At 38.1% G+C, this 14,753-nt stretch overlaps 1 protein-coding gene across 5 annotated transcripts in view; it reads right to left on the bottom strand.

Annotated features, from left to right (window-relative positions):
* The window catches only part of ZFAND6 (zinc finger, AN1-type domain 6), a 106,041-nt gene that overhangs the window by 79,117 nt on the left and 12,171 nt on the right, over nt 1-14,753 (bottom strand). For 2 of the 5 annotated variants that reach the window (XM_006870904.1, XM_006870905.1), the window contains exon 1: nt 10,884-10,970. The exons of the other annotated variants lie outside the window; for them this stretch is intronic. The gene's annotated coding sequence lies outside the window, so the exon portion shown is untranslated. Of the gene's footprint in view, nt 1-10,883; nt 10,971-14,753 lie in introns of those variants that run through there. 5 annotated transcript variants of the gene reach the window in all.

The following is a 14,753-nucleotide window of genomic DNA, read 5'->3' as shown; positions in this document are numbered from 1 at the left end:
GGTCATATTTTGGCTCTAGTGGACTTGTTTTCATTTTCTTCAGCTTCTGTTTGAATTTGCATATGAGTAACTGATGGTCTGTTTCACAGTATGCCCCGACCTTGTTTTCACTGATGATATGGAGCTTTTCCATTGTCTTTCTCCGCAGACCTAGTCTATTTGATTTCTATGTATTCCATCTGGTGAGGTCCATGTGTATAGTCGTCTCTCATGCTGTCTAAAGAAGGTATTTGAAATGTACAAATCATTGGTTTTGCAAAATTCTATCATGCATTCTTCCAGCATCATTTCTATCACCAAGGCCTTATTTTCCAACTACCGATCCTTCTTCTTCTTTGCTCCCAACCTTTGCATTCCGATCACCAGTAATGAGCAATACATCTTGACTGCATGTTTGACTGATTTCAGATTAAAGAAGTTGTATTTCATCCTCATTGGCTTTAGTGATTGGTGAGTAAATTTGAGTACCAGTGAAGTAACTGGACTTCCCTGTAGACACATAGATATTATCCTATCACAGACAGCGTTGTACCTCATGACTAATTTGGATGTGTCATTTTTGACGATGAATGCAACACCATTACTCTTCAATTTGTCATTCCCAGTATAGTAAACCATGTGGTTGTCAGATTCAAAATGGCCAATACCAGTCCATTTCAGCTCACTAATGCCTAAGATATCGATGTTTATACGTTCCATTTCATTTTTTTTCCCCAATTTTTCCAGATTCATACTTCACACATTCCATGTTCCGATTTTCAATGGATGTTACAGCTGTTTCTCTTCATTTTGAGCTGTGCCCATCACCAAATGAGGGTCCCGTGGGCTTTTCTCCCACGGGCTTACTTCATTTGTGTTATCACGGTCAACTCTACTTTGAGGAGACAGCTCTTCCCCAGTCGCATTTTGAGCACCCTCCAACCCAAGGGGCCCACTCTTCGGCACAATATCTGACAGTGTTTCTCTGCTATTCATAAGGTTTTCAGTGACTAAATATTTTAAAGTAGTTCGTCACTCTTTCTTCCTAGTCTGTCTCTGTCTGGAAGCTCATCTGAAACCTGTCCACCATGGACAACCCTGCTGATATTTAAAATACCAGTGACAAAGCCTTCAGAATCACAGCAACTCACAAGCATCACAGTATGACAAACCGACAGACGAGTGGTGGCCATTTGGTTTTAAGTGGAAACTGTCACTGTGCGCAGGAGTACAGAACCCTCCAGTGGTGGGGGTGGGTGTCCGTTCGCTCAGGCATCCCTCTAGACACCAGAATGGAGGTGCGCAGACAGCGAGAGACCAATGAACAGATACCTGAAAAAAGAATGCCCACACCTTTATGTCTGTGGTTCTGCCAGACATTCGTGGCTGTTCTGATCCTTCCCCCGCTTGGTCTCTCCCAAGATGGCGGCTTCAGGAGCAGCTGAGCATCTTGAATTAAAAAGTAATGGAGTTCTTGATTCTGCTACAAATTCCCCTAGCTATAAGCCTTCCAATCTTCTAAATATTCCTTTATATGTGGTTCAGAGTTATAGCACCATCCCCTGAGCCTGCTTGGTCTGGTATACTATGTTGTTGGTGATGGAGTTCCTCACTGCACGTCTAGCCAATCCACCATCTTAATTAAAGATGTTTACCTGTGCTTTACTGACTATACAAAGGCTTTCTATTGTGTGGATCATGACAAGCTATGGACAATATTGCAAAGCATGAATATCCCAGAACACTCAAGTTGTGCTCATGAGGAACCTGTACATAGACCAAGAGACAATTATTCGAACAGAACAAGGGAACGACGAAAGGTTTAAAATGAGGAAAGGTGTGTGCCAGGGTTATATTCTTTCACCATACTTATTCAATCTGTATGCTGAGCAAATAATCTGAGGAGCTGCATTATATGAAGAAAACCATGGCATCAGGAAAGGGGAAAGGTTTATTAAAAACCTGCGCTATGCAGATGATACAACTTTGCTTGCTGTAAGCGAACAGGACTGAAAATACTTTCTGATGATCGAAGACCACAGCCTTTGGTATGGCTTGCACCTCAGTGTAAAGAAAACAAAAATCCTCACCACTGGACCAATAAACAACAACCATATCAATGGACAAGCTGGTGTGGTGCTGTGGGCTAATGCATAAAACTGCAAAGTCACTTGAACTGCAAGGGCGGTGGTTCAAGCTTACCAGCTGCTCCTTGGAAACCCTATACAGGGTCGCTGTGGGTTGGAATCAACTCGACAGCACTTAACAACAACATATCAACTGAAATAAGACTGAAGTTGTCCAAGACTTCATTTTGCTCAGATCAACCATCAACACTCATGAAAGCAACAGTTGAGAAATTAAAGGACACATTGCTTTGGGCAATTCTGCTGTACAAGACCTCTTTCAAAGTGTTCAAGAGCAAAGGTGTCAGGTGAGGACTAAGGTGCACCTAGATACAAGCCATGTTATTTTCAATTGCTTAATACACATGTGAAAGTTGGACAATGAATAATGAAGACCATGGAAGAGTTGATAAATCTGAGCTATGGTGCTAAAGAATATTAAAAGTACAATGGACTGCCAGAAGAACAAATAAATCTGTGTTGGAAACAAAGCCAGAATGCTCTTTAAATACCAGGATTGTGAGACTTAGTTTTTTATCTTTCGGACATGTTAACAGGCAAGACCAGTTCCTGGAGAATAAAATCATGCTTGGTAAAGTGGAGGGTCAATGAAAAGACCCCCAATGAGACAATGGCAGCAGCAATGGGCTCAAACATAACAATAATTATGAGGATGGCACAGGACCAAACAGTGTTTCATTATGTTATAATAGGGTCACTACGAATTTTCAAGAGTCCTGGTGTGGTGCGGTGGGTTAATGCACTGGACTACAAATTCGGTTTGAACCACAATGTTGGTGGTTCAAGTTCAGTAGCTGCTCCTCAGAAACACTACACAGGATTCCTAACAGTCAGAACTGACTTGATGGCACAGTACAACACCTATGTTTTCAAATGTTTATACAGCTGATATATTTTTTAAAAACTCATCAAAAGTTGTTTCCATAACTGTAGATGACATGGTTATTGTTTAGTCCAATGCAGCTCTTTTCACTTTGAATGGTTTTAAATAGGCTTTTTTGAGAGGGGGATTGCAAAGGGGAGATTAAAAAGGAAATTAAAATCATTCCAAATTAACTGTTGCTTAGTTTACCTCAATATTCTTTTAGTGAGTCTGAGTGGAGTATTTACCTTTTTTTATTATATAAAATTTGATGCACAATTAATACAGAAGCCGGTGTAGTCTACTGATAACAAGTTAACCCAGATTTGATTTGTGTTCACAAATAGGTGCTTTGTACACTTGGCTAAAAAAAGAATAAGGTCCAACTATTTATGGAGGCCATTAGCATTTCAAATAGTTAAAATGAAGCGCTTTCACACACTGCCTAATCTTTCTCTGAGATAGTTTGTTATCCAGCCTTTATTAAATGTGAAGAATTCAACAGCTTTGAATCTCAAAACTAACCACATATACTGGAAACCTATCCTTTTTCCTACATGTCATTCTTATGTCTTCATATACTGGGAATGCTAAAGTGTCTTATGTCTTTTTTTTTTTTTTAATGTTCAAAAAGTTTGCCAGAAATCGTTTGTGAAAATGTTCATTTTTCTAAACCCAGTTTTAGGATTAGGAAACAAATTTTGAGTATGCCCTAAAAGGAAGAATTGTGAATAGTTGCCTATGAAGTGCAGTGGTGGTTATGTGCCATGGAGGCGGTTCCAACTCACAGCGACCCTGTAGAGGGTTTCCAAGGCTGTAAATCTTTATGGGAGCAGAAAGTGTCACGTTTCTCCGGTGGAAAAGCTGGTAGTTTTGAACTACTGACCCTGATTCGTAACCACTACGCTACCAGAGCTCCTTTGTTGAGGGAAACAGTGTGAAGAAAAATTGATGGAAAATCAGCAGGGTACAGCTTAAAAAGGTTCAACAATTAAAGAGAAATGACTTTGGTCTGGAAAATCTCAATTCAAAGTGTGCTAGCCACTTATCAGCTAAAGTAACCTTATACAAATCAGTAGTTGTTGTGAAGTGCTGTAGATCGGTTCCAACTCTCAGCGACCCTGTGTAGGTTTTCCTAGGAGGGGCTGGAAGGTGTGAACGCTGTCCTTGTAGTTAGCAGTTCAGTGCTTAACCTACAACATCACACCAGAATTCCAGACAAATAAATTAGCTTTTCTAAATTGTCTTACTTGCCAAATGAAAGTAACGAAATTTAATAAGGCTTGGGGGGCTATTTGAGAGAATGTTTAGCACAAAGAGTATCAGCTAGTGTTATAATTCACCCTAGGTAATTAAATTCAAAGTTCAAAGGACAACAAAGAATCACTAATGAAGTTGAAGCAGAGAAACAGACATGACCATAGAGTTTATAATGGAGAGAACAAAACTGGGACATATGAATCGGTTAGGGTGTGTTTCAGTCATTGATCAGAGAAACTACAGAGACCTGTGCCAAGGTGGTAAAGCAAAAACAACAGTGGATTCCAGAGATACTATGGACTTAAAATAGATAGGACTTAGAGATGAAGAAGAATCAAAATGATTCTGGCTTGGATGGTTCTACCATTCTTTGCTGAACAAACCAAACCCCACCTACTGTCAGAGTCAATTTTGGTTCACAGTAACTGTACAGAATTCCAGAGGCTGTACATCATTGTTGCGTGCCCTCAAGTCAGTTTCCATTCACAGCAACCCTGTAGGTGTGCAAGGAGTCTGAAACAGGGGCTTTGAACTGCACACTTTGTCGTTAGCAGTGCTGATCCTAAAGTGCCACCAGGGCTCCTTTGTACTGGAATAGGAAGAAAACACAAGGGGTTTGATGAATACTTTTGGGAGACAAAATAATCACTTAAGTGTTAACCTTGCTAGATTTAATATAGGTATAAAATAAACATTTGGTGAGGTGGAAATATATGGATTTGTTGTTGCTAAGTTTCGTCAAGTCAAATCGGGTTCAAGGAGTAACTAGTAGGTTTGAACCACTGATCTAGCAGTTAGCAATCCAATGCTATCCTACAGCACCACACTAGGACCCCATCATATGGATCTAGAGTGCAAGAAAAATACCACAACTCAACATATAATCCTGGGAACCATTAACATATACAGGATGTCAACTGAAAATAAGTACTGCAGATTACCCAAGGAAAAGGAGAGAGTTAGGTCAAAATCGTATGAAACCCTAATAACAATTATAGGAAGAAAAGTTTGCAAATGACAACAGAGTTCACAAATAGGAGGAAGCCCCAGGCAAGGTCATGAAATTCATGGGAAGAGTTTCAAGGAGGAAAGAGTAGTCAGCTGCTGCTCAGAGAGCTAGGAAGCGCTCACAAAAATCCAGAGGTAGGAAGAGAGAGAAGTATCCAGGTGATTATACTGGGAAGGAAAATAAGAGTATAAAGAATAAATTGGCACAGATGGGTCTGCTCTCTTCTAACAAAAAACTGCAGAACGATTTCAAGTGTATTTTTTCTAAAGATATACAAACACAGTAAACCAAATTCAGTGAAACAGGATCATAAACTTATCAGTTAATGAATTACCATGACCTAAGTTAACGAATCGGGCTGCGAACCTTAAGGTCAGCGGTTCGAAACTACCAGCCGCTCCGCGGGAGAAAGATGAGGCTTTCTACTCCCGTAAAGATTTACACCCTCGGAAACCCTGTACAGGGTCGCTATGGGTCGGACCCGACTCGATGGCACTTAACAACAACAACAACAAGTTATTAATGGAGTCCTGGTGTGGCACTGTGGGTTAATGAGCTAGACTGCAAAGCCATGTGAACTGGAAGGTCAGTGGTTCAAGCTCACCAGCTGCTCCCAGGAAACCCTATACAGGGTCGCTATGGGTCGGAACCGACTCAATGGCGCTTAACAACAACAAGTTATTAACAAATAAGTTACCTCCAAAAACACTTACTTAACTTTACAGAGAAGCCATACAGGAAAAACATCAAAAACCTGATAAATTCCCCCATTACACAGAACAAAGAGACCTTACAATACAGTGCTAACCCACTGTTTTTCAAGCTTCTACCAGCCTACAGCTGTGAACTAAGCGCTAGACTGTTAACCACATGATCAGCAGTTAAAAACTACTAACCACTCCTTGGAAGTCAGAACTGACTTGATGGCATTTAACAACAACGACATGGTCCATAACATTTTCCCTTATGTTATTAGGTAAGAAAAAAGAAAATCAATATATTCCCCTCACTTTATAGCAATTAATAGAGACTTTGAATGCATTTAATATTCTCTCTGGATCTTTCCCCCACCCTCCATTCTAAAATAATAAAACACATCTATTACTCTTCATATACTATTCCTAACATATTATTTAGGCCAATTAAAGGTATTGAGAAAACTGTCTTCCATCCTTCCTAATAAATCAACTTACTAAAAAGAATACACTCTAGTTCTGTCAACCAGGGACCAGTACAGTTGATACTAGAACTCCATGTTCTAGTATTCCCCAAACTACAAGTAAAGTAGGTAAATCTTTAACTTGGTTATTCATTAAATTTTAACATACAGCCAAACTTGAGACAGCTCTCATCAAAACTGCTATATTTACAAATTATCTTCACACTTCTACCTAGTAGCAGCAATAAAGCTAAAATTTTGTTAAGAAGAACATCAAATAGTTTTTAAAATTCAGGACAAGGAAAGTATCTGTGATATAAATATTTAAGCACCAAGAAGTTAAGTTTGAAACATGCAAATGAAATTCAAATTGTTACATCATGAAATAAAGTGATTACCAACAAGTACACATTTCTGACACATACCAAAACCAAGTCCACTGCCCCCACTGCCCTCCAGTCAATTCTGAGTCTACGGCTTCCGAGGCTGTGACTCTTTATGGAAGCTGACTGAAACATCTTTCTCCAGCACAGCAGCTGGTAAGTTCACACAGCTGACCTTTTTTGGTTAGCAGGTGAGCACTTCACCACTCTGCCACTGGGGATCTTTCTAAATAAAGTGATTACCTATATAAATTTCTGATACATAGCGAATGTTAAGTATATCAGTAATATATTTCCTAATGACTTCATTGATTAAAAGTGATAAACACCTATAAATAAATAATAGAAAATTTATGATTTTTCTTCTAGTGCAAATATTAAGAAAACCTAAGTGTCCAGAAAAAAAAAAAATCAAGCTCTTCAACTATGACAAATGTTTTTGTTGTTCAGTGCCATCGAGTTGGTTCCAACTCAAAGCAGCCCTGTATAGGGTATCTGAGGCTCTAAGTCTTTCTAAGAGCAGAATATTAAGAAAAAAACTGAAGTGTCTAAGGAGTCCTGGAGTGGTACTGTAGGATAAGCATAGGACCACATCAGTTCAAACTCACCAGCCACTCCTAAGAATCCCTATACAGGGTCTTTGTGAGTCAGAAACACATCCACAGCACTTAACAACAAGTAACAAAGTACCGGAGGAAATTTAAAAAATCAAGTTCTTCAGCAATGACAATCAAAATAAACATTAAAAAGCCAAAACCTTTTCCATGAAATAAGCATAATGCTCAACGTTAGTTCTAGAAGCTTAGTCACACTAAAGCTAAAAGCTAAAAGAAAAAAGTTGTTACTGCTGTTATTTTTACAGAAAATAAGTTAGATTATTTAAATAATAAAATGAGCTATTAATAAATTAAATCAGTATTTCTGTCTTAAATTTTGCTTTAAAAATAAACTTTTTGTTCCACTGTTCTGGAATGCTAGGCAACTAGTTTATAAACCCAAATGTGTTCAGCCTATTCCCCTTACCACACTAGCTGGTGGTAAGAGCATATATAATCAACAGCTATTGCTAAACAAATAATGTTGTTACCATTAAGGACAAAACTTATGTGTATGTATATGATGTGGTTGTTGCTATTAAGTGCAATGAAGTCAGTTCTGACTCATAGGGACCCTGTATAGGTTTTCCAAAGAGCAGCTGGTAGGTTTGAACTGCCGACCTTGTGGTTCACAGTCCAGTGCTAATCACACAGTGCCATCCTACCTTTAATTGAAAAGATATAAAATACTGGAAAGATGCCAATGTAGCATTTTATAAGGTAGAACTATTATGCTAATTCTCCATTTCTGTATCACACAGAAAATTTAAGATTTAAAATGCACAAAGGCTATTCAAATCTGTTCACTACTGACAGGTACAATAATGTTAACTGGTACTACTCTAGCCCCGTATCACAAGGCATTTCTGATAGATTTTCTTGGGAGAAAATATTCTGATGTGTAATTACCACAAGAAGCACAGACTAAGGAAGGCTGGCTTTAAAAAAGAAACCCAAAAGCCCAGTGTCATGGAGTTGATTTCGACTTATAGCAACTCTATATATGGTTGTTAAGTGCTGTGAAGTCAGTTCCAACTCATAGTAACCTCATATAGGGTTTCTGAAGAGCAGCTGGTAGGTTTGAATTGATCTTGCAGTTCAAACAGACCTTGCAGTCCAGTGCTTAGTCAGTGTAAAATATTAAGCCCCTCTTAGTGATAACATACACAAGTTTACTTTCCTTGAAATGATTTTAAAATACAGATTATGGATTTAGTTGGCGCTGAAAGTTAATGAGCTAGACTGTAAGATCTCTTGAACTGCAAGGTAGGTCAGTCATTCAAGCTCACCAGCCACTCCCTGGAAACCCTATATAGGGTTGCTGTGGGTTACAACTTACTAGAAGGCACTTATCAACAACAAACATGTTGGTAAATAGAGTTTGAAACAGACTATTAGTTTAGGCAAAATCGAATTAACTAGTCCTGGAGAGGCACTGTAAAATTAGCAGAGGACTGCTAACTGCAAGGTGAGTAGTTCAAACCTACCAGCCACTCCTTGGAGAACACTATACAGAGTTGCTATGAGTTGGAACAGAATTGACAGCAGTTAACAATAACAATCAACAAGTCAGAATTTCACTTAATTCTTGTTGTTAAGTGCTGTGGAGTCAGTTTTGACCCTTTGACCCACAGCAACCCTGTATAGGTTTCCAAAGAGCTGCTGGTGAATTTAAACTACTGACCTTGCGGTTCAAACCGACCTTTCAATCAAGTTCTTATGCTGCTGTGCCACACCAGGACTTCACTTTAATATATAAAAATCTAAAAAGGGAAAAAAAAAAAAAGAAATCGAAAGAGCTTGGACTCCTGGTATGGCGCTGTAGAATCAGCACCAGGCCCATGGTCCAAACCCACCAGCAGACTCCAGGGTCGCTGTGAGTCAGAACCCACTCAACAGCGCTAACAACAACTCATTAGAGAAATCTTGAAGGACATTCTGCTGGTGGCTATACAAATTGGACTAACATTTTGAAAAGCAATTTGGCCAATGAAGTGTTCATACCTCTTAATCTAGAAAGCTCACTATAGGGAGTTTTTCCGAAAGAAGTTATGTCTTGTAGAAAAAACAACAAAGGAAAATATTTTAAGGCTACACACAGAAGTCTGTTAAATACAATACCATTTAAAATGATGACAATTAGAACCTAATGTACAACAAGCAGGCAAAATATGAGGCAAATTACTCCATCAACTTAACAGCTACCAAAATTAACCAATTGCTACAGTAAAAGTAAAAAAAGAAGAAAAAAAAATATATACATATATATAAACTGCACTTATTTACAATTAGAGGAGTCCTGGTGTGGCTCTGTGGGATAAGCACTTGATTGAAAGGTCGGCACAGATAAAATTAACCAGCTGCTCCTCAGAAACCCTATACAGGGTCGATGTAAGTCAGAACTGGCTCAACGGCACTTACCAACTTCATTTACAATCACGGAAAACACAAACATGGTAATGTAGGCACATAAGTTAAAGGAGACCACTATACAAAGATCTTATTGTGGGTCAGTGGGTAAAGGTTTTCTTGATTTTATTATCATTTTGACATTTTTTAAGTAATAGTGGTGTTGTAAAGCAGTAATTTAAAAAGCATCTGCTTGTTCTGATATAGGAAGCAGAGACTGCAGACCAATTTTTCTGCCTAATTTCTATAGAGTAAAGGGCAACAATTTTAAAAAGAAAGGAAAGTATTTGCTAAATTAAGAAAAACGCTGGTACTGACATACAGTAGGATTTCTTCACAAGTAAATGCCAATAGACTGAGAGATCATTTTTAAGATTTGGTAGTCACTGATAGTTTTAAAAATATATATAAAACCATTCATTTCCTGCTTCAAAGGGTGTTAATTACTTTTATCCACCTTTGAAAGAAATGAATAGTTTGAATGAAGGAAAAAAGTAGTTTTTACCTTGTTCTCTATAAAATGAATCAATGATCTTTTAAAAAGCAAAGCTAAAATCATTAGCATATTTAAAATGTCAGCATATTACTAAATTTAAAATATACTGAAGTTACAAGGAGTCTGAGGTAAAATAGAAACTAGCTGGCAATTAAATTCTTTTAAAAGAACAAATTTAAGTCTACTACCCTTATTTTTCACTATTTTAATAGCATCTTAAGTTTAAGGAAAATGACATTATCCAACAGACCTCCCCACAAGATGTCATTTTTTAAAACTGACAAATGACTACTCAAACATCCAATCTCAGAGAAAAGCCTGTTACTGGAAATGATTTTGATTCCATTTTTTTAAAGGATACTCAAATTCTGAACTGGAAATAATGATAAAAGAAAGTCAAGTTTGATTCTCTGAACACCTATTTCCTGTCCAAACAGCCCTTTTGTTCTGCTTCCCTGCTTAATTTTAATGTTCAGTTTGCATCAGAAAATAAAAACAATGACAAAACCTAGCATACATAGATACATAAAGAAGCAAAAGTGTAAAATAAAGAATCATTAAAAGATTAGAACAAAAATCCTACCAACAAAACCTCCACAATTTTCTGTTTGCTTCACCTCAGATTAACTTCACTTGAAGCTGTACTCCAAGGCAACCAAACCTGAATACCAAGCTCCACCTTCTCTGAATCTAGTGGCTGAAGAATAAAATCTCCTCCCTGTTAGTGAAACCAGTAATTGTGATTGGTTACAGCTAATATCCATTATTTTAAAGAACTTTTCCTAGCTAGCAGGTTAGGTTAAACACACTAAAACCTCCTAGATAAGCTGGTTTCTTAAAGAAACAGTAATGTTTCAGTTTTTTTCATCATATACAATTTTCTTATTACTCTTTTGTCTAGCTGAAAAAAAATAGATGTAACATAGGAAAATCTCACAGGCACGGCTTTATTTGCAGTTCAGTGCCAACTGCTTAAAATCTGATTCTTTTATTCTAAATCGTTTGATATTTTTACAAAGCCAAGAAGGTAGGTTTAAAAACACAGATTCCTTTTTTTAATAGAGCTCACATTTTGTCTGAAATTTTTTTAAAAGCCAAAAGAAAATCTACTACAAATTTTAACAGGAAAAAAAACATCAGATTTTTTTCTTCTCTAAGACTTAAAAAGAGTAAGACCACATTGGCAAGTCAGAATACACTTCATATACTGAAAGGAAAAGATTCACTTCTAAGCTATCTTTCAAATTCAGATGTCAGAGTGAGCTACCAAATCCTATACTAACAATGCTTATCCAATGTAAATGAAGATCTAGAAAGAAAAGGCAACATGCTCAAGCATTAAGTTTAGGAAGGTAAAAGTTTGTTGTTGTTTTAAAAAGGGTGATAACTATCTTGCACCCTACTTGAGCATTATAATTCAATGTGGTACAGCAGATACTAACCTTCAGGTACTCTATAATTTTTTTTTTAAAGAGCTGGTCACTTTATATATAACTAAGTTTGCTATATTTTATTACATGTTTTAATTAGAACCACTTATTTTTAGTAAGCTGGGCCATTAAATATTACTGACACTAATCATTATCTGATCAATTCATTAGCATTTAATTTGTTAAGTAGAATTTTCACCTCTACCAAAAATATTTGGGCTATGAATAAAAAAAATATATACAAAAATGAAGCAAATTAGAGTGGTTTCTTTTTAAATTATGTGCTCAATAAGTATATATTAAAGATTTTTTTATTTAAATTTATGGTGTTCAAAGCTCAAATTCTTGAAAGCCTTTTCCCTCAAATTTAATTTATATGTTAGAATAAAATAAAGCCAACAAACTTGTTTTGAATACAAAGAGAAAGTCTCTGTAACAAACTGAAAATTCACATAATTGCAACCTGACATGAATATGGAGCAATACCCTTCAAAAGCCCAAACAGCTGCATAATCTATTGTGCCCTTTAAGTGGACAAATTGAAAGAGCCAATTCACAGAGGTCTAGTCCCATGATCCTCTGCAAGGATTCATTGCTTTGAATGCCCATCACTTACTTCATGAGTCAAGTTCAGGTTTCCTTGCCTCTGTGAGGACACTCTTGCAAAAAAAGAACACTAGAAGCACAAGAGGTACCCGAACAATCAGCAGAAAGAAAACATATTTGAGTTACAGTGCAAGACTTGAGGGAAACGTTGTAGGTGGCCAGACATTGTACAGGGATACAGGAAAACAGACGGCAAACATGTTAACCTAAAATATGCCAACTAACAATTGGTTGACCAACAAAGGGACCAAACAAACCTTTGCTCTGACATCAAATTTTCACTTCAAGGTAAATTTTCTGTATGAAACGGATACATATTACATGCACTAGTATCAAGCGGCCACTGGTGCGTAGCGCTGTAGGATGAGCACTGGACTGGTAACTGCAAAGTTGACAGTTCAAACCCACCAGCCGCTCAGAAACCATATAAAGGGTCGCTATGAGTTAGAAAAGATTCAGCAGCACTTAACCACAACACGCAGCAGCAGCAATGGACTCAAAAGCTAACAACAATGTGAAGACAGCGCAGGACCCAGCAGTGTATTCAGTCTGTTGTGCATAAGGTCACTATTAGATGGAGCCAGCACCTAACAACAGCACCACCAAGTCCACTCTCAAACTACGTAGAGAAAATGTATGAGGAATATGAAACCAGCTATTCTAGATCATTCAGAGATCTCCAACAGTTACTTCAAAAAACTTCGAGACAGTAAATAACTTTTTAGGTGGCATAAAAACCCACTGTTGTCAATTCCAATTTAAGGAGTCCCTAAAGAACAAAGCAGCACCTCTGCACAGGCTTTGAGAGACTGTTCAGCTTAACAGGAGCACAAAGCCTGATCTTTCTCCAAGGAGCGACTGGTGGGTTTGAACTACCACCTTGAGGTTCAAATCAACCTTGTAGTCCAGTGCATTATCTGTTGTTGTTGCTGTTAGGTGCCATCGAGTCAGTACCGACCCATAGCGACCTTATGCACAGCAGAACAAAACACTGCCCGATCCTGGGCCAACCTCACTACTGTTGCCACACTTGAGTCCATCAATGCTGCCCCTTGGCCAATCCATCTCGTTGGGGGTCTTGCTCTTATTCTCTGACCCTCCACCTTACCAAACATGATATCCATCTCCAAAGACTGGTCCCTCCTGACAATATGTCCAAAGTATGAGAGACGAAGTTTGGCTGTCTTGGCCTCCAAGGAGCATTCTGGATGCACTTTTTCTAAAACGGATCTATTGGTTCTTTTGGCAGCCCATGGCACTTTCAATATTGCCCCCACAACACCATAACTCAAAAGCATCAATTCTTCTACGGTCTTCCTTATTCACTGTCCAGCTTTCGCACGCATATGAGGTTATTGAAAATAGCGTGGCTTGGGTCAGGCGCACCTTACTCATTGTCCAGCTTTCGCACGCATCTAAGGTTATTGAAAATACCACGACTTGGGTTAGGCGCACCTTAGTCCTCAAACTGACATCTTTACTCTTCAACACTTTAAAAAGGTCTTCAGCAGATTTGCTTAATGCAATACGTTGTTTGATCTCTTGACTGCTGCTTCCATGAGTGTTGACAGTTGATCCAGGAAGGATGAAGTCCTTGACAACTTCAATCTTTTCTCCATTGATAAGAATGCTCTTTATTGTTCCAGTGGTGAGGATTTTTGCTTTCTTTACATTGAAATGCAATCCATACAGAAGGCTGTGCTCTTTGATCTTCATCAGTAAATATTTTAAGCCCTCTTCACTTTCAGCAAGCAAGGGTCTATCAATTGCATATCGCACGTTGTTAATGAGTCTTCCTCCAATCCTGATGCCACGTTTTTCTTTACTAATCCAGCTTCTCGGATTATTTGCTCAGCATACAGCAAGTATGGTGCAAGAATACAACCTTGTCGCACACCTTTTGTAATTTTAAACCATTCAGTGTTCCCAAGTTCTGTTTGAACAACTACTTCTTGGTCCAAGTATAGATTGCTCATGAGCACAATTAAGTGTTCTGGAATACTCATACTTTGCAATGTTGTCCACAGCTTGTCATGATCCACACAATCGAAAGCCTTTGTATAGTCAATAAAGCGCTGGTAAACATCTTTCTGATAGTCTCGGCTATCAGCCAAGATCGAGTGGACATCAGCAATGATATCCCTCGTTCTTCGGCCTCTTCTGAATCTGGTTTAAACCTCTGGAAGTTCTCTGTCAATCTATGATTGTAGCCGTTTCTGTATTACCATTAGTAAAACTTTACTCGCATGGGATATCAAAGAGATTGTCCAATGATTTCCACATTCCATTGGGTCAACTCTCTTTGGAATGGGCACAAATACGGATCTCTTCCAATCAGTCGGCCAGATAGTTGTCTTCCAAATTTCTTGGCAGAGATGAGTGAGTGCCTCCTGTGCCGCCTCACTTTCTTGAAAGAT

This window comes from Chrysochloris asiatica, unplaced genomic scaffold (genome assembly GCF_000296735.1).
Source record: "Chrysochloris asiatica unplaced genomic scaffold, ChrAsi1.0 scaffold00156, whole genome shotgun sequence".
NCBI lineage: Eukaryota > Metazoa > Chordata > Mammalia > Afrosoricida > Chrysochloridae > Chrysochloris > Chrysochloris asiatica.
The sequence above is the reverse complement of the archived record's forward strand: the minus strand, read 5'-3'. Positions and strand labels throughout refer to the sequence as shown.